Here is a 23797-nt window from a genome sequence, read left to right as displayed (position 1 = left end):
CATTCTATGCATTTTGAAACTGAGCACTAAAAATAGAGTAGCTTCTGGTAGAACCTTTTGTGGATGGTGTAATTTCACAGTTTACTGCCTGTTTTCACCGAAAACACAAACATTCTTGTCACCGTTCTTGTATTTAGATTTTTTTTAAAAGGAAGAAGATTGTAAATATTTTCGTTAATGCAACACACACATACACAAAAAATGGTTACAAACTGCAACCACGTGTGGATCCTGAAATGTCTCACTGAATTATCTACCTGTCCATGTATGTTTGCTGAGCTTTCTCCTTGGTTGTGTCTTTACTATATTACTTTTATTTCTTTCAGAAATATTTCTGTAACACAAAATACAACAGGGAGATAAGTCCCAGCACACTTACAAATAAAACAAACATGAAAACAGAATAGTTTATTATTCGGTGCATCTTTTTATGTTTATTTCTGAGTCACGGCTGATAAATTCAAGGGATAGCCGTTAGACACATACTAATTCTACCAAAAAATAAAAATAGTGAGAGATGTATTTTTCTGCTAAATTCAGAAATCGTTACTTTGAGATAGCTCTTATGTGAAAATCGGTGCTCTGAATAAAATTAACTATATATTAGCTGCGTGTGTTTCTTGAAGTTTATTCTATAACTGCAGAAAATATAAATCAAAGTAAAATTAAAAAGGACTTCTGAAGTATTTCTTTTCAGTTTGCTGGAAAGGATTATGCACCTACAAAATATGTGTAAAGAAAAAAAAAGCTTGGTGCTTTCAGGTTTATATGTTGTTCTGACTGGCCTAATTGCACTTAATTATGTAACAAAATATTTTATTTTTATTTTGTGTTAATAAATATGAAAATCATAAACTGATCTCTCCTGACGTTGTAAATGCAATTGTTCATTAGGAACGTATAGGATGCCACCTACTGCTTCAAGTGATCAAAGAACCTCTTTCTTTTCTGATGACCTATGTGACTAGATCAGATGCCAAATGTAAAAAGTTACTTAATAGCTGGGATTATTTCTTCTGTAGATTTATTTTAGCCAAATCTTTTTAATTTTGCCGGTAAATCTGTGAATCAAGACACTTAACGTGATGTTCAGAAAAGAATAAAACGTTCAAAAAGCTGTGATTTTAAGCAACTGTTGATGTTAAAAACAAAAGCACTAAAGGTATTTTTTAAAAAAATAGAGCTCGTCCACCGGAAATTGACTTGTTTCTGTTGTTATGAACTTGAAATGTCATCAGAATTTTTAATAAATGCATTTGTAAAAAATATTATTTTATAGAAAAGTATTACCGGATATCATTTTTGGAGAGTCAGGAATGAACAAATAAAATAAATTACAAACTTTTTTTTAATCTTCCCCCAAACTGAAATGTTAGCGGACAACACGTTTGTATTATACAACCATGACAATGTATGTATTGAAAAGTAAAGAAGTTTCTTTTGTATTAAGTACAATCCTTATCGAGTACAAAGAAAATACTATGTTAATAAAACAGATAATGAAAAAAAAATAACAGCTTTGCAGAGTTTCCTATTTTTTTATGGTAGGAAACTGTGCAAAACCAGAATGCTCTGCTTTCTGTTGAATAGATCTGAAAACTTCACGACAGAATCCCAAGAACAATAAGGCCTTTTTAACCAACTCACTGAAAATAGCTCGGGGGGGGGGGGGTGAGAGGAAAGTGTGCAAGAACAAGTCACAAGGACTGGTTAAACTTTTGCTTCTTAAAAGGCTGAAAAGGGAGAAAATCCATCCCAAACTAGTGTCAAGAAATATGTAATCGCCTGAGCAGGGAATTCAAGTTGGTTGCTAAAAAGTTAGAATTATTCTCCATGCTGGAAAATGTTGCGGATCTATTCTAGAATATACAACCTAATATCTTCGGAACTTCTATCCATTTCAGAACCTGTGACCCCTGCCGTGGAAGAGTGAGGAAACGTTGGTACCTTAGTCTCTTTCCTTTCATATTTTTCACATTTGCTATATCTTGTCGATTTCCTGGTCTGATTTCCCAGCCAACTCCTTAAGACCTAGACTGACTTCTGGAATTTCTGTTTAACACTTGTTCTCCAATTGCTTTCAACTTAGATGAGACCATCATAAATGAATAATAGACATCCACTGCCATGGTAGTATTGATTTTTACTCTCCTGTGATATTAAGACTAATTCGGTCCTGGTTCAACAAGTAACAGGCTCCCCAGAAGGAGCATGAAGTGTCCTACAGCACAGTTTTTATGGTCAATATCCCCACCGACCCCCACCCATTCCGTCTTCCCTCCACACAGAGACAGATTTGTCAAAAGATAATTATTTTAACTCTGACGGACTTTTGATCGCATAAAGCGGATACTGCTGCGTCTGCCCTCTCTGTTATTCCGGCTTTTCCCAAACGATTTAAAATCCCTCCAGTTATTTAGGTCTTGCTTTGCAGCCGATGTCTTTTTTAAGCTTTTATTATATTTACCTGCGGATTCAAAAAGAGGAGAAAAGCTTATTTGACTTTAAATTATCAGCAGCGGAATTCCAAATCGCATGGGAACCTATTTCCACCTGCGAGACAAACATATTATTATCAGTAATTATGTTATTTAATAGTTGATAAAATATTAGTGCTCACTGCTGTCTAGGCCCCTTCTCGGTATAAATGGGCCCTATGCCAGAAGAGCGATGGGTCTGCAGAGCAGCTTTCGATCACGTGCACTACAAAGGGATAGCTGCAAATACAATTACAGAGCCGCCTTTAATAATTCATGGACTGAGAGTTAGAAAATTAATAAAATGAATTATAACAAGAGGCTAATTAAAAACTTTAGTAATTGTTGTCAAGACAGCTTGATGGGAGGCGTTCTGCACAACCCCCCCCCCCCCTGCTTTTGGAAAACATTTTTTCTTTGAAAACCTAGAATGTGAAACAGACTTGGTTCGTACTGAGAGCCGTTTTGATTTTTTTTTATATGGTTGTAGGTCATTTCTACTGGAATCTGATTGGAGTGAAAAATAGCAATCAGGTAGGTATCTGTAACATGGCAAATCAAAAAGTTCCACGGGGTAAAGTTAACCTAAAAGAGGAGCTCACGGATTAATATTTGATTGAGCAAACAGACAACAACAACACAACGCAAGTGTTTCTACACGAGCAGAGAGTGTGTCTACTAGAGAACTGTTGGCTTTGCACCATTCGGATAAAGAACGGATTTTGACACAAGGGCTGGATCTTTCAGTCCCTAACCAGGCAAGCCCCTGTCAGTTACGGTCTGTAATATACCTGGTCTGAGAGTTTTAAGAGTTCATCTTGTACACATCCATTCCATCCCGCCAGACTTTGGTCTGAGTAAGGGCTGCAGGATAAACCGGGCGTAGTGTGAAGCATTTGATTTATACACCTCCAAAGTCAGTGAAAGTCAGTGCTAAGATTCCACCTCAACCTTAACTTGCCCTTTGTGATTAGGCACTGCAGGGGATCTAATGTTTCTCCACTGCTAACAATACCGAGGCAAACGGGGCCAGCTTTGATCTTGGTGTAACTCAGACGAATGCGATGGAATTACACCAGGAATTTATTTGGCCCAAGCAGACCACTAATGCTGTATACCTGTCTTTAACTGACATGACTTTGCTTTTGCTAGTTTAAACAGAACTTTAACCTTGGTTTAACACGGACCTGAGTTTTAATTTCCTTTGTTTTTGTTTACGGGTGGGAAGAAACTATAGAAGGGGCAGCTTACTTGAAGCGTACAAGAGGCACTCTTAAAGCTCTCCGATCATTAACGCCGGAGTAACGGATCTGAAAGAACCCTTTCCAGTCTATTGAGGCAACGCAGACTTTTGGAGAATCTTAATCCAGGGATTACTGGCATGATGGACCTTAATGGTTCCTTGCAGTCTATTGTGTCAATGCGAATTTATTGACATTTAAACTGCAGCCCCCCGTCTGATAGTTTATTGACTGAGCACGTGAACAAGAAATTTGCATATGCAAAAATATGCTATACAAATTATGCACTATATCTCCTGTCCAAAATCCTTATGGTAAATCGTTGCTGAGCATACTAGTCCCTCTTGCAACATTATGATGAGTCTTTAAACTTTCTTTATCTAAATACCCAAAGGCATCGCTGATTATGGGTAAAGGGAATTTCTTTTAAAATAAACGTGGTCTTTTTGTTTGTTTTGTACAAAATTCCTAAAATAACAATAAAAAAACTCGATGCCACAAAATGTCTATCGTTTACTATTTTTATAAATTCAAATAGCCAAAGGGATTTAAACCGAATCTGAGAAATAAAAAGAAACGCTATATGGACACGTTGCAGGTAGACCGTAGCTCAGAGCTGATTTTTTGCAATCAGGTAATAAAACTCTCAAAATAGCTTCTTACAGTGGAAATGCTGACGACCCCCTGACTACAAAGGCTCTGGCATAGAGCAGTTTCCGGTGCTGGATACGAAGCTAGAGTTATAAACCTCCTGAAAATAAGGCTTAATAATGGAAATGCTGACAAGCTCTAAACTATAGATATGAGACATACTGCTGTAAATATCTACATATATAGATGAAGAGTGGGGTAGATGTATACACAGGTAGCTACCCTGGATGAAAGCAAGCAAGCTAAAAGGTGTAAACTAAAGCTAAAATGTGCAAGATCAGTTCTTTTTCATTTTTAAAAAGATGTTTCCCAAGGAAAGGATAGCATGTCAACATGAATACAGTTTTATGCAAGACTGCTTAAAGAAGACAAGACACCTAGATGCATAACTTAGGCCTTGATTATGGTCATTATGGAAATGGAATTACTAACAAAAGTTTGTTTGGTAACTAATTATCCCACAATCTCTGCCTCTCTTCACTTCAGCATAATGTATACAAACTTTTGTACACATGGATCAGAATAAAACAAGGTGTTGACAGCATCCAGCAGTGGAAATTCACTTACACAAGACTTTTTCTCACTGAAGTGTTGACAATAAACATTTAATGAAGGCAGAGACTTGGATGTCTCCAGACAGTGTCAGAATACTTTAAACAGACCATTAGCATGGCTTCTTCTACTTCAAACAGAGCACACTATACCATAACATTATAAAAATACAAAGTATGAAACAAATAATCTGTTTATACAGATATTTTAAGCTGTTTTCACCAGTTCTGACATCCCCTGTATTTAGTAACAGAAACTTACTCAATTCAGATTACTCGCGCTTAAAAAATGTTAAATACAGTTAATGCAATATTAATCGCCCTTTGGTGATATAAAATGCAATATTTTCAGGCAGCTATCGAGCTTTTCTAGAGGAAGAGCTGATGAAAACAGTCACAGCTGAATAGTGGAGAGAAAAAAGCTCTGTATTTATTGCTTTTGTTTGGCTTTTGGCTACAGAGACAGGAACATTCTAATGGGGTAAGGACATTTATTTTATCTGCAATCTATTGCTGCTCGAGCAGGAGTGGCAGATGGGGTTTGGTGTTATATTCACAGAGTAATTTAGAGCAAATCCTAATAACTAATAATGATTTATGTTAATTTCAATCACTTATGTGACTTTATTAAAGCCGTGCTGTAAAAGAAAAGGGAAAGCTGGAGAGGCAATCTGTATCTAACTGAAACCGAACCGCGTGCTTTAAGAAAGAATTAGGTTGCTTTAATGGGTTACACTGAAAATTGTGACATGGTGAAGGCAGTGTCTATGACTATTATTCAGATACAGTACAGGGCATTCTTCTGAGATTGTGCACCTTCAGATCTAATTTCCTAAACAAAGTGCCCCATGTAGAAAGCCCAGCTATCTAAGAGAATAAAACATTCTCGTATTTATGATGCAAAATGTATTGATTGTGTTAAAGGAATCTGTTATTTTAATGTGGTGGGTTGCTATGCCGTCCATCTAAGGGTTTACCAAGCATAAATCCTGGCGGAATTAATGGTAACATCCCCAAAGTATTGGATGCAAAACTTGTATTACGGGCTACATAAATGTAGGGAGATCTCCGATTCTTTACTTACATCCTTAAAGCCTAACCCCGGATTTATTCCTCACTGGAAATCTCCAGTTAGTTAGGATCTTGTATGCTCATAAATGAATGGCTGTTTCCAAGAATCATTTGCATTTCCCCCTACTATCTTCAGTCCAATTACAAACTGGTCATATTGGCACATACACACCTAGCATTAAGTGCATTGAAGTGAGCGATGTTTTCAAAGGAGAAGGAACCGACTAGTGCTTTTCTGCATAGGAACAGTTTGATGAACTGTACAGGAGAATGCATCCGATGAAGTGAGCTGTAGCTGTAGCTCAGGAAAGCTTATGCTCAGATAAATTTGTTAGTCTCTAAGGTGCCACAAATCCTCCTTTTCTTTTTTGCGGATACAGACTAACACGGCTGCTACTCTGAAACCTGTACAGGAGAGGAGTACTTACAATATTTTGAAAGGGAGGGTGTTCTTAGCTCCTGGCAATTTACTTTCTCAGCTACCTTTCTGCGTTTTTCCGCCTTGAGGCATACAGTCTGAAAGTAAAACAACATCAAAGCTCCTGATTAACACCATTTTCCTGCAATCAGAAGACGAAGCTAGCTGGAACGTCTAATCTGGTGTTAGCGTTTATTTTCGAACAAAACAGTCAGAACAAAGTTCAAAAGAGACAGGGCAGTTATCTACGGGGGACTAAGGGAAAAGGGAAAGTGCAAGGCGTGATTTATGTTTCTGTCAAAACGCTGAAATGGATCAAATAAACCTTCTGTTTGCTACATTCTGTACTACTGTAGTGTGGATTGTAATTTCCGTCTCCAAACAACGGTTTGGGAATATGCAGCAATTAGCTCCTCTCACACCCCATTGCAAAGCATTCGGTTTTAAGAGAGTTTCCCCAACTTTTAGGTTCTTTGCAGGAGCCTGGGGTTTTTTTTGTCTCCGAGCTGCTACTGCATTTTAAATGTGACCCTGTTCCATAAAAAGTCGTTTCTGTGTTGTCTGTAGTATCGGTTTTATTTATAGCAACGACTGTTTTTCTTGGTAAAAAAAATCCATATTTTAAGGGGTGGAACTGATTTTGATGTCTCTCAGAATGTCCACACCTGAAAGAAGTACAGCTATCTCAGTTTAATACTGCTTGTATGAAAGGGCTGCAAACTCATGTATGTATCTGCTTTTTGAACTATGGGACAGTACACATGAACTAGATACTGCCAGTATTCAAGTGTGAGTGTGTACATAAGTGTGTAAATATCTATCTATCTAAACACACACACAGATAATGTATATAGCTTTAAATGTATCTATGTATGTAACAACACACACACACACACACGAATTTAACACGGCGGATTTCAGATAAGGAACGTGGTGGATCTTTGTTGCTAAAGTTCATTAGTGTTCTGCCCTAGTGCTTCAGCACCAGGAACAGCTCCCTTAAAATTGCAGAGTGATGCATTATTGAAAGACTGTATCAAACAGCTCTGGGGTGCAGCCTTTCTGTGCTGGGCTCTAGATGAAGTCTGACTGTCTGACTGCACAGAAGCCTCTAATATGTTAATGGCCGTAGGGGATGCCTAAGGTACCATCTCAAGCTGCTTCGCACACCATATGTCAGGCCGTTAGCCACATGGATCTATTAATCAAAGGGAGAGCAAAAGCGAGCTTTTAATACTCCACCCTATTTTACTATATTCTTCCCCCTTTAATTTTCTCCAATATAAAGCATAAAACTACCTAGAAGAGAAAGATGGAATTCTCTTTTTATCCAACCCTTTATAGACCCATTTATAGTTAGCGTTAAGGAGAGTAGGGTACCTTCACCCTGGCAAGATTTAGTTTAAAACTCCTGCTCAACTTCTGTGATAAAGAAGATCTACATCCACCCACACAACAGAAGCGTCATATCCTAGAGAAGCCGCCTCTGAAGGAAAGTATTTTAATAGCAACCTCGCTATAACCTCCTATTTCAAAATAAACGGGCAGCTACAAATCTGAGCGGCCTTCCGCACGGTCCCTCAAACACCAAATATTCCATTGTAAAGCGTTATTTCTTCAGTTTGAGTCAGCTCTACGGTGAATACAATGGTTGAGCCCTAAGTGCTGTGTCCTCATGGGAAAAAGGGTGTCAGTCTTCCCGGTTCAGTAAGTAGCGTGGTCCAAAGGAGAAGAAAAACAGCACCCTATACTTTTCAATATTGAAAATACTTTTAATATTGAAAACAACTTTCAAAATGTAGAGGAGAGAATTTCTGGTACATGTTGCTGCTTAATGTTACAAAACAGCGCTCCGCTAAGCACGTCCCTTATTCAGGGAGGGGAAGATAGCTGTGTATCCACGCCCGTAGCCTGAATGATTTGTACACGAGAGTATAGAGGAGCTCCTTTTCTGAGGAAAAGTAAGGCTCTTGCTCTGAACATCTGGTTTTAGAAAACGTTTGCAGGAGCGTGTATCCACACCCAAACTCGCACATGCTCCTCATAAATAATGTTACGCATATCGTAGACCTGACGTAGGTACACGGCACAACCAACAGTCATATAATAATTCCGCGACTCTTACACTTTTCCTTTTCTCTGATGATGAGTGAGAGGCCACATACCTTTTGCTCTTGCTTGTTCTAAATAAAGTGTTTTTTTAAAATCCAGTTTAGTCAAAATATGTTGTTGGAGAACACTGGATCCCAGGGACAGCAAGTTATTATGTGGAGGAAACGACGAAATCTCCTCCACATGCCATATAATGTAGTAGAATCGGAAAGGTTAGGTTTCCTCTTTAGGAATGTGTGTGCACAGACAACATATACAAAACATACACGTTGGGTATGTTCTTAAATACCCAGAGAGAAGTCGAGTGTATTTACCGATTAAGACACACGTAGGAATAGGGAAAACATCTAGAAACTACATTTATAATACGATGGTACAAAAACACACCATAATATATCTCATTAAAATACCATATATTAGTATCATATACTAGGGAGAGACAGCTTTGCGTGGGGAAGCATTTGGGACAATATCTGATGTATAAGCATAGTGCAGAGAGCATATTGGGTATAGGGTACAGTATGCTGAATAGATTATGTTGAAATCAAGCGTAAGGGACAAAACTAACTTCTGACATTTCTCCTCTTTGGTCTGAAAAATGGTTAGTGCATCTTGTGCTTAGACATAAAGCTACTGAGGTAACCGTCTTTAAGAACATGTTTCCTTTAATAAGATTTGATTTAACCTGTAATAGCCTGCAAAAATGTTAAAGCATTGCCAAGCAATATATTACATCAAGATGGAGATAAATAGATGGGTTGAGCTTCAATGATTCTGACTTTCAAACTACCTTGCTATGGAAAGGCACTTATTACCTTAAAAATTTGGTGCACACACCAACCATCATTTCCTTCCCCGAGAAGGTAACCCATCTATCTACCGCTTTAGGTTTCCAGCGTCTCGTAACTTAATTCCTTCAGGCTATTCATCAGCACAGTAATTAAACTAGCAAATGGATGTAAATAAAGTGAAATTGGTTTCATGACAGATGAGCCGAAGAGGCCTCTGACATGAAACAAGCCAGGACAATAATTATTTCTGCACCGGGCTCTATGAAGAACTCCATCTGGATTTATTAGGTGCTTCAAGTTATTTGCTGGGAGCAGGCAAGACAGGAGGATTCACGTTAATTTGACAGGATTTTTTGCATCCTAAATAGGTTACAGAAACATTAATCTAGAATTAACTTTATCGAAACTATAAGTAGGCCTAACTCTGTATCCAGAATAAAAACACCCTTCAATCAAAATAATTTATTAACCAGAAAGGGGCTAATTAAACCGTTTATTTTCCCAGTGCTCACTGAGTGTCTACGTTGTAATTCAGGTCTCCACAGATTCCAGACCAAAATAATAATCCAGATTGTTTTGGTGGCCAATATATGTTACACTTTTTGGAAAGAGTCTTACCTTTTAAAAACCAACACAGCAGCAGCAATAGAGTGAAAGCAGAGTTATGTGAGTTTTTAAGAGCTCCTCTTCCCAAAAGTCATCGGCAATTACAGGCTCAGCCAAACCAAATCTGGTAGGCATCTGCTCCCACCTTTCCATGAAGGCAAAGTTTATACCCACAGAAAATAGGGACGCACAAGGATTCCAGGAAATGGGGGTGTTTGGACTCAACAAAGCTCAAGTGTAATTGGAGCCATCAGGTCCAGCCTGGAGTGGAAGTAATATACAGAATAAATAAAAAAGGGCTCTCACAGCAGGTGGAGATTAGTTCTTTTTCCCCTGAAAAGATTAGAAACTGACTGCTTTAAGCTTAAACGTACTCTCAATTATTTAAGCCCCCCTTCGTGATTAGCAAGTAAAAGTAATGCTCCAAAGCGCTGAAGAAATGAAGCAAGGATAACAGTGCTTTCCCACCACTCACGTAAGCTTTCCAGCACCGTGGCTAGCTCCCTGCCGGCTAACAAACACTCATACACGGGAACCCTCCCCATACATACACCTGGAGGGGGTAAAGGGTGGGGAGGCGAATAAGGAGGGAGGCAATTTGAGCGTGAAAAAATTCCGCTCTCCCCCAGCCTGGGAGAACATCATTCTTGCAGAGGCGATTTGGACTTGTGAAAAGGATTCCCCTGTATGCTGAACCCTCAAATCCACCCCCCTGACAAAAGCTTTAACATGTTCTCAAAGGATGGGGGAGGGGGAGAGAAGGGGTGTGTGTCAAGATTCTGTGTCACCCCACAGCAGTTGATTAGAGCTCAGATCTTTTGCAATGTTGTCCTAATAAAGCAACGCGCATTGTACATCCTCACTGTAAGGCGAGTGGGTAATTTTAAAGCCAGAGAGGGATTCTAAAGGAATTTATTTTCCTTTCTCTCTGGCTCTCTCCCTTTTAACCAGCACAGGAAGCTAATTATTTAAAAGTTCATGTAAAATTATAAGACAGAGCCCAGTCCTTTAATTAGAATACAGTATGAATAGGGGTAGCATATGGAGGAGAATGTCAAGAAGAGGGTGCCAGGGGCAGATCCTAGGAAATCTGTATTCATTTCTGCCTCCTATTTGTTCAGTAATCTCTGCCATCATAACTAAATCTTGGAGCACTGATGTAGTTCGAGTTGTTGTTGACTCAACGTCAAAATTCAATCACTGGGGGTTTTGCATCAGCCGGGCTACTTATTTGTCTAATAAATCCGTCATTTTGTAAGAAAAATATTTGAGCAGCCGCACTTGACCTCTTGGTATCCACAAGTCACATTTATTTCTACCAGTTTACAAATGCAAAATGGAGATGATCATCTAATGCCTCCAGGTACTGTGTTGATATCTGATTGGATTTTAGATGGAAATGTCTATTTTAAATACCCTGTGATTAAATTGTACATTTAATAGAATTCATGCCTTTTAAACGGAATCCTGATTTGCAACTTAAAATCCTGGGGGTTTAAAACATTATAGTTAACCATAAGTTTTTGTGCATGATTGATTATTTGTTAAACCCAAATGATAGGGTTTTATTAAAGCTGGATCTTTTTCACTGGAAAACTTATTCTGACCCTGGAATATTTCTGACTGAAGGGTGTCAGACCACACATCTGTATGAGATACCTATTATGTGATAGTCTATATTGCGGGGTTACTGCGTTGATTTCAATGGGCAGTTATTAAAAAGGGGGCTATGCTGCCAAAGTTTGTTTAGAGTGTAAGGAAATAACTGTTACCATGGTACTTTCATTCATAGCCAAAACCAAGATCGCACTGTCCCAAAAGGGCGAGTCTCTTATCTGTGCCGGTGAATGAATGATTTCACCTCATAGGGCCAAATCCTGACGCCTACACTCCGATTCAGTGCTGATGACTTCGTAGGAACTCATCATATACAGTGCTCACTGTCCCATTTGGAGTTGGTTTCTCGAGGGCATAGCTTTTTAAAATGATAACGTGTTCATTTACCCCGTTAGGGTTAATGCAAGTGATGATCAAGCACAAAAAAGGCCGCGAACCCACTGGCTCGTTAATAGCCACTTTCATAATTAACCTTGATCCCGAAACGTCGCCCTCCGCTCTAAAGTTGGGTATCCCGTTCGTGACCAACTGCTGGGGCCTCAGTCAAACCGGCCTCCCTCAAAACACCAATCCGAATGAGAAGCGAGACAGAAGCCGGACTCCCAGCTGGTTTACATGGACTGAGCTCTGCAGAGGGGGGATACCCGAGCCCTGTCCAACGTGCCGGCTGGCTCAAACTCCAGCCTGGGGTGAGAGGTTTCCGCCTAGTGCTCAGGGTTGGTTTCATAGACTATCAGAGACTACAGGGTTGGAAGGGACCTCAGGAGGTCATCTAGGCCAAGCCCCCGCTCAAAGCCCCTTGAGAAGATCGCCCTGAGAACCAGGCTGACAAGCTGCTTTAAAGTTGGCCCGTTGTCTTCTTTTTTACTACTCAAGGCAACCAACCTTTCCCTTGTCTGAGCTGAAAAGGGGCCGCACGGGTTTGGCGTAAGCCTCGCGGGCAAAGACAAAGCCTTGTCCAAGAAGAACAGGAAAGATCCCCCAACGTTAGGTTTCTGAGTCTTCCCCGTTGCAGTCTGCTCCTGGAGCACTGATCGCCCCCACCCAGGGTTGCCAGGGAAGGAACCGCACGGATCGGACAGGACTGAAAAGCCAGCTGACTAGCCGCCTGTCCCCCGGGTTCTTCGGGACCGTTCGGTGTTTGCAGAGACCGGGTCCAAGGCTTTCCCTCCCATCCCTCACCCAGGGGCAGCTGAGTGTCCCACCGACCCTCTTGGCTCAGTTTACTCCGTTCGTGCAAACTGGGGAGGGCGGGGGGGATGGGAGAGCGCAATGCCTTGGTAAGACTTTCCGAGCGCACGACCCCTGCTGCGTCTCGCCCTTTGGCGGGCTAGAGACGGCCACAGCCCAGAAACTCCTTCGCGGTGCACGGCTCGGCTCGGCTCGGCTCGGCGGGGATGCCGGCGAGAGCGCGCCTCGCGCAGCGCCTCCTGGCCCAGGCCGGGCTGTCTGGCGCCCGCCCCGTCGGCGCGGTGTTGTAGGCCGAGGAGAGGTCTGGAAAACTAACGCTCCCTTTATGTCGTCCCTCCTCCCCCTTGCCGCGCTCCTCAGGGGGGAGCTGCCACCGCGGCCCATCTCGGCGGGCAGGGCCTGGCCGAAAGGGGCTGCCCGGGCGGGCAGGCCTTCCCCGGGAAAGTCTACGACCGAGCTGCTCTCCCGGCAGGGGCAGGCCCCCGCTGCAGGTTGCAATAGGCAACGACCCCCCCGCACGAAGGTGCGGGAGAGCCAGCCGGCTCCAAGGGCGAACAAACCGGGAAGGGTTGAAAACGTGCTTGTGCTTCTCGGCCCCGCTTTGCAAATCCCGGGAATCAACGCGCTGCTGCTTCGCGCCACGCCGCTGCACCACAACCCGGGCCTCCGCTGCTTGTGTTGCAACCCCGTGGCCTCGAGCCTGTGCTACTCTTTACTCGCACACGACTCGCCCTACCTCACCAGACTAGACCCACTGAAGGCAGCTGCATGGAGGGGTAAGGATTTTGGTCAGGTGTTTCTGCAGAACCTTGTCTATGCCCCACGGCGAGATCGGGGGTGGGGGCGGGGGAGTGATAACCTACCAATACAAGGAAGTTCTTAGCAAGTGCGGTCCTATCTTTGTCCTGCGCTGGCATAGTATTGAACTGTACGCTCTTGAGGTGTAGGTACGAAAACCTAGCCCACTTGCTGGGAGCTGGAGCGCTCCTCAGGTACGAGGGATTGCCTTTACATTCAGGTCTATTAGCTCACTCCAGTTTTAAAATGGTTTTAGTCTTACACGTGGAACTAATATTCGAAATCCGGAAGTAGCCAAGAATCCAGAGTCACTCCCCCATAGGTGGCATGCTGGCCCCCTCGCAGATAGGTTTATCAAGTCAGGTAGTGGTAGTCAGGTAGTGATAACTCTAACTGAGAAGATGGAAAGTGAAGTAAACATATCATTCATTCCATTTAGCACCACTGACGGCAAAGTGTCTGAACAGATGTCCCATCTTCTTTAAAGGGGGGAAACTCAAAACTTGCATAGGCAGCCTCAGAATACAGGTTTTTGCTTTTTTTTATAATAGCTTCATATTGCCAACAAGCCATTCATTCCCAGTTGCTTTTCTTTTTAGAGTCTTTTTTGTGACTTTTTCCTGCGTTCTCCTCTTCAGCAACTTGTGAATGATCTGGAGGATCTATTGTTCCTAGGATAAATACAGACACAGTCTAACTTGTTTTCAGTAACAGAGCAGAAAGTGTGTTAATATTAAAACAAATAATTGATTATCACCATGTCACTGAAGAGAGTCAGTAACATGTTACCTGGTGCCTTGTATCAATATAACAGCTAGAGTAGAAACCCTATTCTAGCTCAATCTGAATTTGGCATTCAGTTTCAAATGGCATGTATCAGTTCTGAACTCTTCAACCAGACCCCCAATTCAATGAAGGGGGGAAAGGTGAAATATTTCAGCATATTGAAAATATTGATGTTGGCCCATAGAAATGAATGTACTAAGCTGTAGTTATTAACAATGTATAGAGGCTTAAATCAATATAAATTAATTTAATTATGATTTCTAATTGCATTATGCATGATCAATTTGACACACTACATTAAAGATAATTAGAGAAGGACCTAGTCACTAATCACTCCCCTAATAGCTTAATGAAAAGGAATGTCATATATTACCTGTGAGATAAATCTGTAAAAGAATATAAATGCTTATTTTTCAATAGAAAGTGTGGGGAAATAATTGTACCTTTTATTAGACATTTTAACAACTGTATTGTTAATGTATAATGGATTTTTATTTTACATGGTCTTAGTTAAGTATTTATTAGTGTTGATTAAAGTGCGGGGGTGTTGTTATAGGACCATATATTGGGGACTTGAATGAAGCCTAACTTTTATGTAAAAATATCATGCTGTCCTCAGAAGCTTGTGCCAAGAGGTCAGAGTAGATGGAGGTCCTAACTTACCATAATGGCTTTAACATTTCCATGACATCATCAGGGAATCTGAAAAGGAGTCTAAGGATAATCAGAGTGGTCATTCAGAAGACCAGTAAATATTTTATGAGGATATATAGAAGACAGGAAAGAAGGTGGTCAGAAAGGTGAATCTGTACTGCTTAGTGCTCTGTGAAGAAGGTTTTTCACTTGCTACCAATTTTGATTGAAACTCTGCACACGGTTAATAAAAGAGACTGAGCTTGACCCTTGGAAAGCCAAACTCCAATTTGCTTTTAGTTGAGATCTAAATATATTTGTATTCATTGTAGCCTTTAGAGTGTAGTGATGATCTGTCTCCAAGCATTTATCTTACTTTTTAGCTTCACCTGTGCATGTACATGAGTCTACATTCACACTTCAGGTTGTGCTCTGTTACTCAGTGCTTTCCCATACTGGGCATAAAAGATGATTTACTGTTAAACTGACAACAACACAAATAAATGGATATATTTTTAGAATGGTAACAGGATTATGCCAGTGGATTAATTGAATATGCTCCTGCATTTGATTCCTTTTATTTACACACCTTTGACAAATAATGGAAACATTTCTTGCATCATACAGCATTTAACATCAAATCTTATCATAACCAAGTTTAAGAATGTTCTTTCTTTTAGGTCCCAATCAAAAATGCTCACAAAGTGGTGAGCACTCTCAGCACTCCGATTACCTCCAGTGGCATTGATGCATGTATAAGAAGTGTGTAGAAAGTGCTGGACTGGGCCTTACAATTGTTGTGTATTGGCAAAGAAGTGTAACTTTTTCTAATGTAATGTTACCAGGAAAATTGTAATCATGGTTTTGAAATGCAAATACAGGAAGGCTGAGGCAGTGAATGATTGCAGAGATGTTGACTCTGGGGGATTTGTAACTTTTCTACTGTTAATAAACTCCCAGTAAAAAGTACACAACAGAACAGTTGTTCTTCAGATTCCATAGAGAGAAAGTATAAATAGAAATGGGCTCATGTTACAGCTCACTTCATAATCATTCCTAAATATTCCAAATGCAAGTAGGACAAATTGCAGCATCAGCTTGGTCAGAGTTAAGTTATTCACAGCTTTAGATGATGTGCCATAATTTCATACCCACAGCCCAAATTCAGGTTTCAGATCCGAAATCCATTTATGATCATATAAAAAGTGATAGGGCCTGAACCTGCAGTCCTTGTTCAGCCCAAACTCCCATTAGGTTTAGTTCTGTACTCCTGAAAAGCTAGCGTAATCTGGATTTGCACAGGGAATGTCTTCTGGGTTTTGTAGTAATGCAGTTGTCTCCAATCACCCAAACCAGGTTTAGGACACAAATGCAGCTTAGATACCAAGGTGACAGGCACCTTAAAATACCTGAGGCAGATAGATGGCAATGGCTACTATAGCACATAGTCAGTAGTATCAGCCACAGCTACCATGACTCTCCTACATGTCCATGAATCTGGCTAGTGGGTTCACTGCCATGCCCCCTCCTCTGCCCTAACCTAAACCACATCTACTGGAGCAAATATCCATGTGCCATTGCTCCACAGCATGTGGGGAGTGTGGAGATTTCCTGCATGGCTTTTCCATGGCCAAAGAACCCACAAAGGAGAGACATAGTCTCTTGAATTTACTTGATTTGCCTGAATAAGGGCAGGAGCACTGTATATAGACACATTTGCATATGGTTAATTTTATTTGTGGAAGGTGAATATAAGTGTCTGGCTGTTTTAGGACCTGGGCCTGCACTGAAGTTAATGGGAGTTTTGCCTGAGAAATGAGTGCATGCTTAATGTGCATTGTGGGTGAAATTCACCCCTGCACAGAAGGCACTTAAGCACCACCCAAACCTCATGTAAGTCCTATTTTGAGTGGCTAATGTGGGACTAAAGTGGTGTTCTGCATGTTGGCTCTCTGCACAAGGTTGAATTTCATTCTGGGCTCAACTCTTAAACAAAGGCCAACATTTTCAAAAATATTAGCTTTAGTTAAAATCTAATCCCATTTCAATCTTCAACCGGAACTATTGAGCACTCAGCACTTTTGAAAATTTGGCGATCTATTTAGGAGCCTAATTATGGATTCAGGAGTTTGACTTTAAGAACGCATTTGAAAATCTGGCCCGAGTGCTTTTTATGCCCAGCATAAAGTCACTTTTGTTTCTAATAAGTAAACAAACAAACAAATAAATAACTACAGCTTCTTGAAACAGTTTATCTTCCAAAATTTTTGTACTGTATTAGCTGCCTATCAAATTATGGCTCCCCCTTTCTTGTTTTATATTTGCACAGTTACTGAATATTGCCAGGTAATTATTTTTGGCTAGTGTGTTAGCAGAAACTTTAATAAAGTCTTTGTTTTTTAAAACATCAACATTAAAGTGGCAGTTTTGCTCCACAGTAGTAGGGCTAAGTACATTCTGATCGGTGGTACATTTTAGAAGTACTCAAAGAGGATAATTGTGTCTGACCATCTTGTCATACTAATCCTGGCGGTGAACTGCAGTGCTCTGTATGTGAATATATTTGATTGCAACTCAACAATTTTTGAAAATTAAAACTATGCACAGACTGTACTGCATTATCAACTAATTGGACATCATGTCTCATGATTTAATATAAATGTACAGCACTGTGTTAGAGAAATTTTTAAATAATATGAAGCAGTAAGAGTGAAGACCCTCTTTTTTCTGAGAAGGTCTCTTACGCAGCCAGGGGAGACTAAAGAAGATGACAATTTTAGCATCTAAATAAATATTAATATTGGGGAGGGGTTGTGCTTATTTTTATTCTTTAAAACATTGTTAATAGATCTCAGTTTGGCATTGAAAATATTCGGCACATTGCCCTGGTCTCACCTATTTAACCCTGATTGCAATGTTTAAATAAATACTTCTTTTGTATTAGGGATTTGAGACAAAAAGTATCTATATGAAGGAGATCTAGGGTGTATGTGGTGAACTTAACCTGGTTCAAATCCACTACACTGAAATCCAGGTACAGAAATTGTAGCAACCAAATATTTGGTCTAATTGAACCCCTGAATTTGTCTGTTTTTGAATCGAGTATGATGCAGGACGCCAAACAAAGAAAGGGCAAGAACGCAGAGCTTATACATATCTACATGAAAATGTAGAAACATTAAAAAATAAATTGGATTAGGAAATAGATGAATATAATGACCTTCCTTACTCTCAATCATATGCTGCCAGCTAAGTGTTTGAGTCTGAAAAATTGCACTAATGAAGCTATTTGAAGGCTTTTGTGGACAACTGCTTCCTCTTTGAAGATTAAATGAATGATGTTGATGTGATTAATCTTAGTACAGGGAGTGATGCAGCAGCCAGAAAATACCTTGGTGATTTTCATAATTAAACTGAATCAACATTTCAAAGAAATGCCAGTGTTATCACTTGTATATTAGAATTACATTCATTAGACAGAAGAAACAAATAATTTGAGCAAACAAGATTTTCCTTTTGGTGTACTGAGACTTCTGTCATGTCTCAGAGTCTCTTACTATAAATCATCATTACTGTTTAATTTTAGCCTTGCTTTTCAGTTACTTGTTTTCTATTTATTTTTTCCTTAACAGTCCTAATGATTCATAGTTACTTGCTTCCTGCTTAGTTATTTTCAGTACCAAATAGCTTCTCTCAGTCTTCAGCTTAAAGTTGGCTGTATGGTTACTTTAGCATCATGTTTCAGTCACTGTCCTTTAAAAATGATGTAAATACTCACTGGTTTATATTGCTAATGGAATGAGCCATCCCAGCAAGAGCTCTGGTTTGATAAGGGTTCATCTATAAAGAATGGAACAAGCCCCACAATGTACAAGAAACAGACGTGACAACAGGCTTCATGCAAGACTGAAAACACAAACAATATATCACCGCAATCCATGGAGATAACACTGTGAGCCAGATTCTGCTACCCTTACTCATGCTGAGATACTTCAAGAACAGTCCCACTGATTTAATGCACCTGCTTGGGGGGAAAGGTACTATTCAGTGTAAATAAGAGAAGCAGAACCTGACCCTTTATGATTAGTTTAAATGTTTTATCAATAACATTTCATGGTCTTTTATTATATAAAGTTAAAAGATTGCAAGAACATAACCATTTTTAGAGTATTTGGCCATGTAAGAAACATAAAGTATAAAACATCCTTCCCAACACATACACACACATGCACGTACACACACACACACACACTTTGCAAAGCTGTCAGATTGTTTTGGTAGGACAACAACAAAAATACAGCCTCCCTTTCTTAATACAAGTGAAAGTGAAGGTCTGGGGTTAATGATTGCTGCATCAATACAAATTCAGTGTATTACTCCTTCTATCACCACTTTAAATTATTTTAAAGGTTTCTCTGTGACTTTTGGTAACCCTGATATTTACAGTGTACTTCTAGTCATTGCACAATCTTTCCCTTCACAGTTGTTTAATAGAAAAAAAGAAATGACTTCTTTAGCTTAGTGGATAAAGAACTAGCCTTTCACCTTTGGGACCCCAATTTTAGTCCACCCTGCAATCTTAAGTGAAATGAGTTTGGTGGTCTCCACACAATCTGTAGTGCACAATAATCATCAACGCAGAACTATAGTTTTACCCTGAATTTAGTTTAAAAGCAGCTCAGACCTGACAAGGCATGTAATGGCTAGATACACCCAAAGTTTTTCTGTGACAGGGTCTAAATGTGTTATAGAGAACCATTCTTCTCACCTGCTCTGTCCACTACCCCTTCACCTTCCCTTGTCTTTCTAATTATCTTATCCCTGCCTAACTCAACCTACACCCCCACCCCCAACTGCAAAACTAATATGGTGTTTGTTGTCATCATGTTGATTGCTCTGCTTGTGCGTTATAGCGCTTTCACCCTATCCTATGTCTATTGGGGGCATGCCTATGCTGCAGCTGGGAGTGTGCTTCCCAGTGCAGGTAGATAGACGTGTTAGGTCTGCTCAGGCTACTGTGCTAAAAATAAAGGTGTGGTTAACAGCCACAGGTGGTGGCTCAGGCTAGCCACCTAAGTACATACCCAGTGGCTTGGACAGGTTTATATTTGGGTGACTAGCCCAAGCTACCACCTGTGCTGCCATGGCCACACTGCTATTTTTAGCATCTGAGCTCAAGCAGAGCTAGCGTGCACCTGTCTACTGTGCTGGCAAGCACACTCCCAGCTGCAGAGTAGACAAACCCTTTGATTGTAAATTCTTTGAGTCAAGGACTCTACTACCTGGTGTTTGTACAGTGCCTAGCACAATGGGGCCCTGGTCTCAATTACTCCCTAGGCACTTGATGATTACCTGTTCTGTTCATTCCCTCTGAAGCACCTGGTATTGGCCGCTGTCAGAAGACAGGATATTAGGCTGGATGGACCTTTGGTCTGACCCAGTATGTCCATTCTTATAGTAGTAAGAACATAATAAACATGATTAATAATAATAAGACATCTGTATGGTTACTGCTCCAAGTATGTGCTGTAATGTAATGTCCAAACTGAAATCTGATGGAATTCTTGAGGCAACTGACTTCATATTCATATCTATTACACCAGCATGTTGGGAGCCCAGAGGGGCATCGTGGCAGTAGTAAGTGCCGTGCAATCCTATACATAGCCTTTGCCTGTGAAATTATGATGATAAGAATGAGCAATAAGGCCTGAAGTGGGTGGTTCCCATGTTCAGGATAGTGGATTGCCCACTTGAAAAAAGCCTTATATTAAAATGAACCAACTGTGTTCAGTTACAAGTGTATTTAATAATTATAATTTGCAATTGTAATTTAATACAATTACAAATTATTTGGGAAGACTTGACATGCATTTAGTTGTCTCTCAACCCTCATCGGTTATGACAGTGGAACTACAGTAGAGGGAAGAAGGATGGTTATCTGTAACGGTAAAGCAGCAGTGAGGGAAATAGTTTATTGGCTGTTAATAGAAGAAGTGGCATTTTTGACGTAAATATAGGCACAAATAAAACAGTGGGTCTCAACCCCCCACACTTTTGAAATGGGGAGAGTTTAAGATCAAAACATGGATCCAAATCAAGTTGGTATCTCTACAATGGACTAAACCAACCTCCTGAATGTGACCAGCCCATAACTGTGGGAAATCCTGATTCAGATCCACATTTTGATATTCCGACCCATCTCTGGCTTTGAGCTATGTTTTGAAAAGAGCGTGGGAATCATTGAGGCAGAGGAATGGTAGGCACTCTTCAACACACAGATGGTGCAAAAAAAGCAGCAATGGATGGATTTTGAGTTGGAGGACTTGTATGCACTAGAAAGCTCTACTGTTTTAACTACCAGTATAGTTAACTCCGCTAGTGTGGATGCAGTTATACTGATATAAAGGTGCTTTATACCAGTATAGCTGTTGCTGTAGAGGAAGGGGAATAAGCTATACTGATATAAGGCACTTTTATACTGGTATATCTGCATCTACATGAGGGCTTTTATTGCTATAACTATATCACATCCCTAACCAAAATAGTTATACTGGTAAAAATTTCAAGTGTATACCTGGCAAGAGACTGGGTAAACGATCCATCTTGTAAAGCATTAATTAAGTCCTGAGCATAGTAAAACGTGAAAGAATGAAAGGATAGTGCAGAAGGTGACACCTCTAAGCGAGGCTGGACAGGAAATTCACAGCATTGTGCTGAACATACTGGGACTGCAGGGAACATGTCTAATAGTAGTGATCTGCAGGTTATATGAAAACGTTGTACAGTATTTTTAGGTGATTTTGTTTATCTTGTTCTATAGAGCAGGAGGTAGAACAGGCTAAACAAATACAAATGATCTGCTTAAAAATGTCAGTGTTATTTCCTCCCTTTCCTTCATTTAACCTAATACTGCAGCCAACTGTTCTCTTTGGGTCAGATTTCCTTAAGTGACCTGGTGGTCTACCACAGAGTCCTTGTGTCAAATTCCACCTTTACTTGCCCTTGTGCAACCCCACTGACTTCACTGTAACCCACCTCCCACCCTAAAAACAGACAGAGAACTTAGAAGAGGGGCTTGAGCAGACAGCTTCCAGGTTTAACTGAGAGGGTCTATATCCAGGGAATTTTCAGTGAAGAGTCTTTGAACTTGAAATCTGTTTCTCCCATTGGTCCAACACAGCTAAGTCTATGGACCTTCTGGGCAACTTCAAGGTCTATTTGTTTCTCCAGGCTTTTGAGAAATTGAGGGGATAGGAAGGATAAGAACATAAGAATGGCTGTGCTGGGTCAGACCAATGGTCCGTCTGGCCCAGTATATGGTCTTTTGTAACAGTGGCTTGTGCCTGATACTTCAGAGGGAATGAACAGAACAGGGCAATTATTGAGTGATCCATCCCCATTGTCCCATCTCATCTTCTGGCAGTCAGACGCTTAGGGACACCCTGAGAATGGGGTTGTGTCCCTGACCATCTTGGCTAACAGCCGTTGATGGACCTATCCTTCATGAGCTTATCTCATTCTTTCTTAAACCCTATTATACTTTTGGCCTTCAAAAGGTCCCCTGGAAACAAATTCCACAGGTTGACTGTGCATTGTGTGAAGACATACTTCCTTAGGTTTGTTTAAAATCTACTATTAATTTCATTGGGACAGCTGTTACTTATATACTATTCCAAATATACTCTTGAGGTGGAGACAAATCACAGTCTGTTATTGGTTCAATTATAAGATTTGTTATAAACTTTAATGTATGTGTACTGGACTGCATTTTTAAAAATCCAAATTTAACAACTACAATGATTATAATTAATGGTAATAATTCCAAAACCAAAAACTCTTTAAAAAACCAGTTAAGGTTGCTGAGTAAGAAAACACAGACTTCTAACACATGAGCTAAGGGAAGATTTCTGTTGGCTGTTATCTTTAGAAACACTTTTATGTTATTTTTGAATTGCAACTAACCACAAGAGCTTAGTGATCTTAGAAACATATCTAGGGCCTGATCCAAAGCCTACTGAAGTCAAACAAGGGACTTAGAATGAAACACTCGGGCAACATTAACTATAGCTCCTTAGAGACTAACCCAAGTACTCCTTTTCTTTTTGCGAATACCGACTAACACGGCTGTTACTCTGAAACCTGTCATTAACTATAGCTGTTGCTGGTGTGTGTTTTCCACATTTCAGAGAGGCAGCATGATTGACTAAGGGATAGAAACATTCTGAAGTTCTCCCTTCGGTCTTATTCACATCTCGGCTGCTAACACTGACCTGCCGCAGCTCTGGCCTAGCTGCAGCTTTCAGCATTGATACAACACTGAGAAAAACTGTATAGCAGAAGCTTAGTAATTCCTAATTTAGTTATCTTTAAAAAAGAAAGGGAGAAATGAGAAATCAGCAATCAAGCCAGGTCACAGGAGTAGGTTGGAAGTGCTGGAGAGTATAGGAGCAGTGTATCTCTGAAGACTCTGTTGGCATTTTTTCTTTAGTGTTTCAGCCTTGCCATGACATCTCAGATTTATTTTTAATTACCCCTCTCCCCTACAAATTGGGAGATGTGCAATGTTTCTGATATGTAGCTTTTAATTAAAAGTGAAACTAGGGTACTGTCCAGTCTGCAAAGACCAGCTCTGAAACTCAGAGATGAGTGGCAGAGAGCAAAAAAGCAAGGGAATTTATATGGGAATGATGTTAACTAGGAACCTGAGTGGCTGAGAAGGGTGTAATAGACTGAAAAAGGAGGACACTACCCCACATCCTGAGGCTAGAGTGCAAAAGCAGCCACAGTCCCTCTGCACCACTCTCAGGTGGTAGGATCATTGGATGATGATGATTATTCCAGTGTTCAAAGACAT

The 23797-nt window shown here is 40.3% G+C and overlaps 2 long non-coding RNA genes across 2 annotated transcripts in view; one reads left to right on the top strand and one right to left on the bottom strand.

Moving 5' to 3' along the window:
* The first annotated feature begins 5294 nt into the window (after positions 1-5294).
* The window catches only part of LOC311528816, a 144292-nt gene continuing 125789 nt past the window's right edge, over positions 5295-23797 (top strand). Inside the window, exon 1 of the long non-coding RNA XR_014713709.1 lies at positions 5295-5401. This is a non-coding gene — a long non-coding RNA (uncharacterized lncRNA). The remainder of the gene's footprint in view (positions 5402-23797) is intronic.
* Positions 6388-23797, bottom strand: part of LOC311528822 — an 88589-nt gene continuing 71179 nt past the window's right edge. The window contains exon 3 of the long non-coding RNA XR_014713710.1: positions 6388-6507. This is a non-coding gene — a long non-coding RNA (uncharacterized lncRNA). The remainder of the gene's footprint in view (positions 6508-23797) is intronic.

This window comes from Lepidochelys olivacea (genome assembly GCF_965140295.1).
Source record: "Lepidochelys olivacea isolate rLepOli2 genome assembly, chromosome: 1".
NCBI lineage: Eukaryota > Metazoa > Chordata > Testudines > Cheloniidae > Lepidochelys > Lepidochelys olivacea.
The sequence above is the reverse complement of the archived record's forward strand: the minus strand, read 5'-3'. Positions and strand labels throughout refer to the sequence as shown.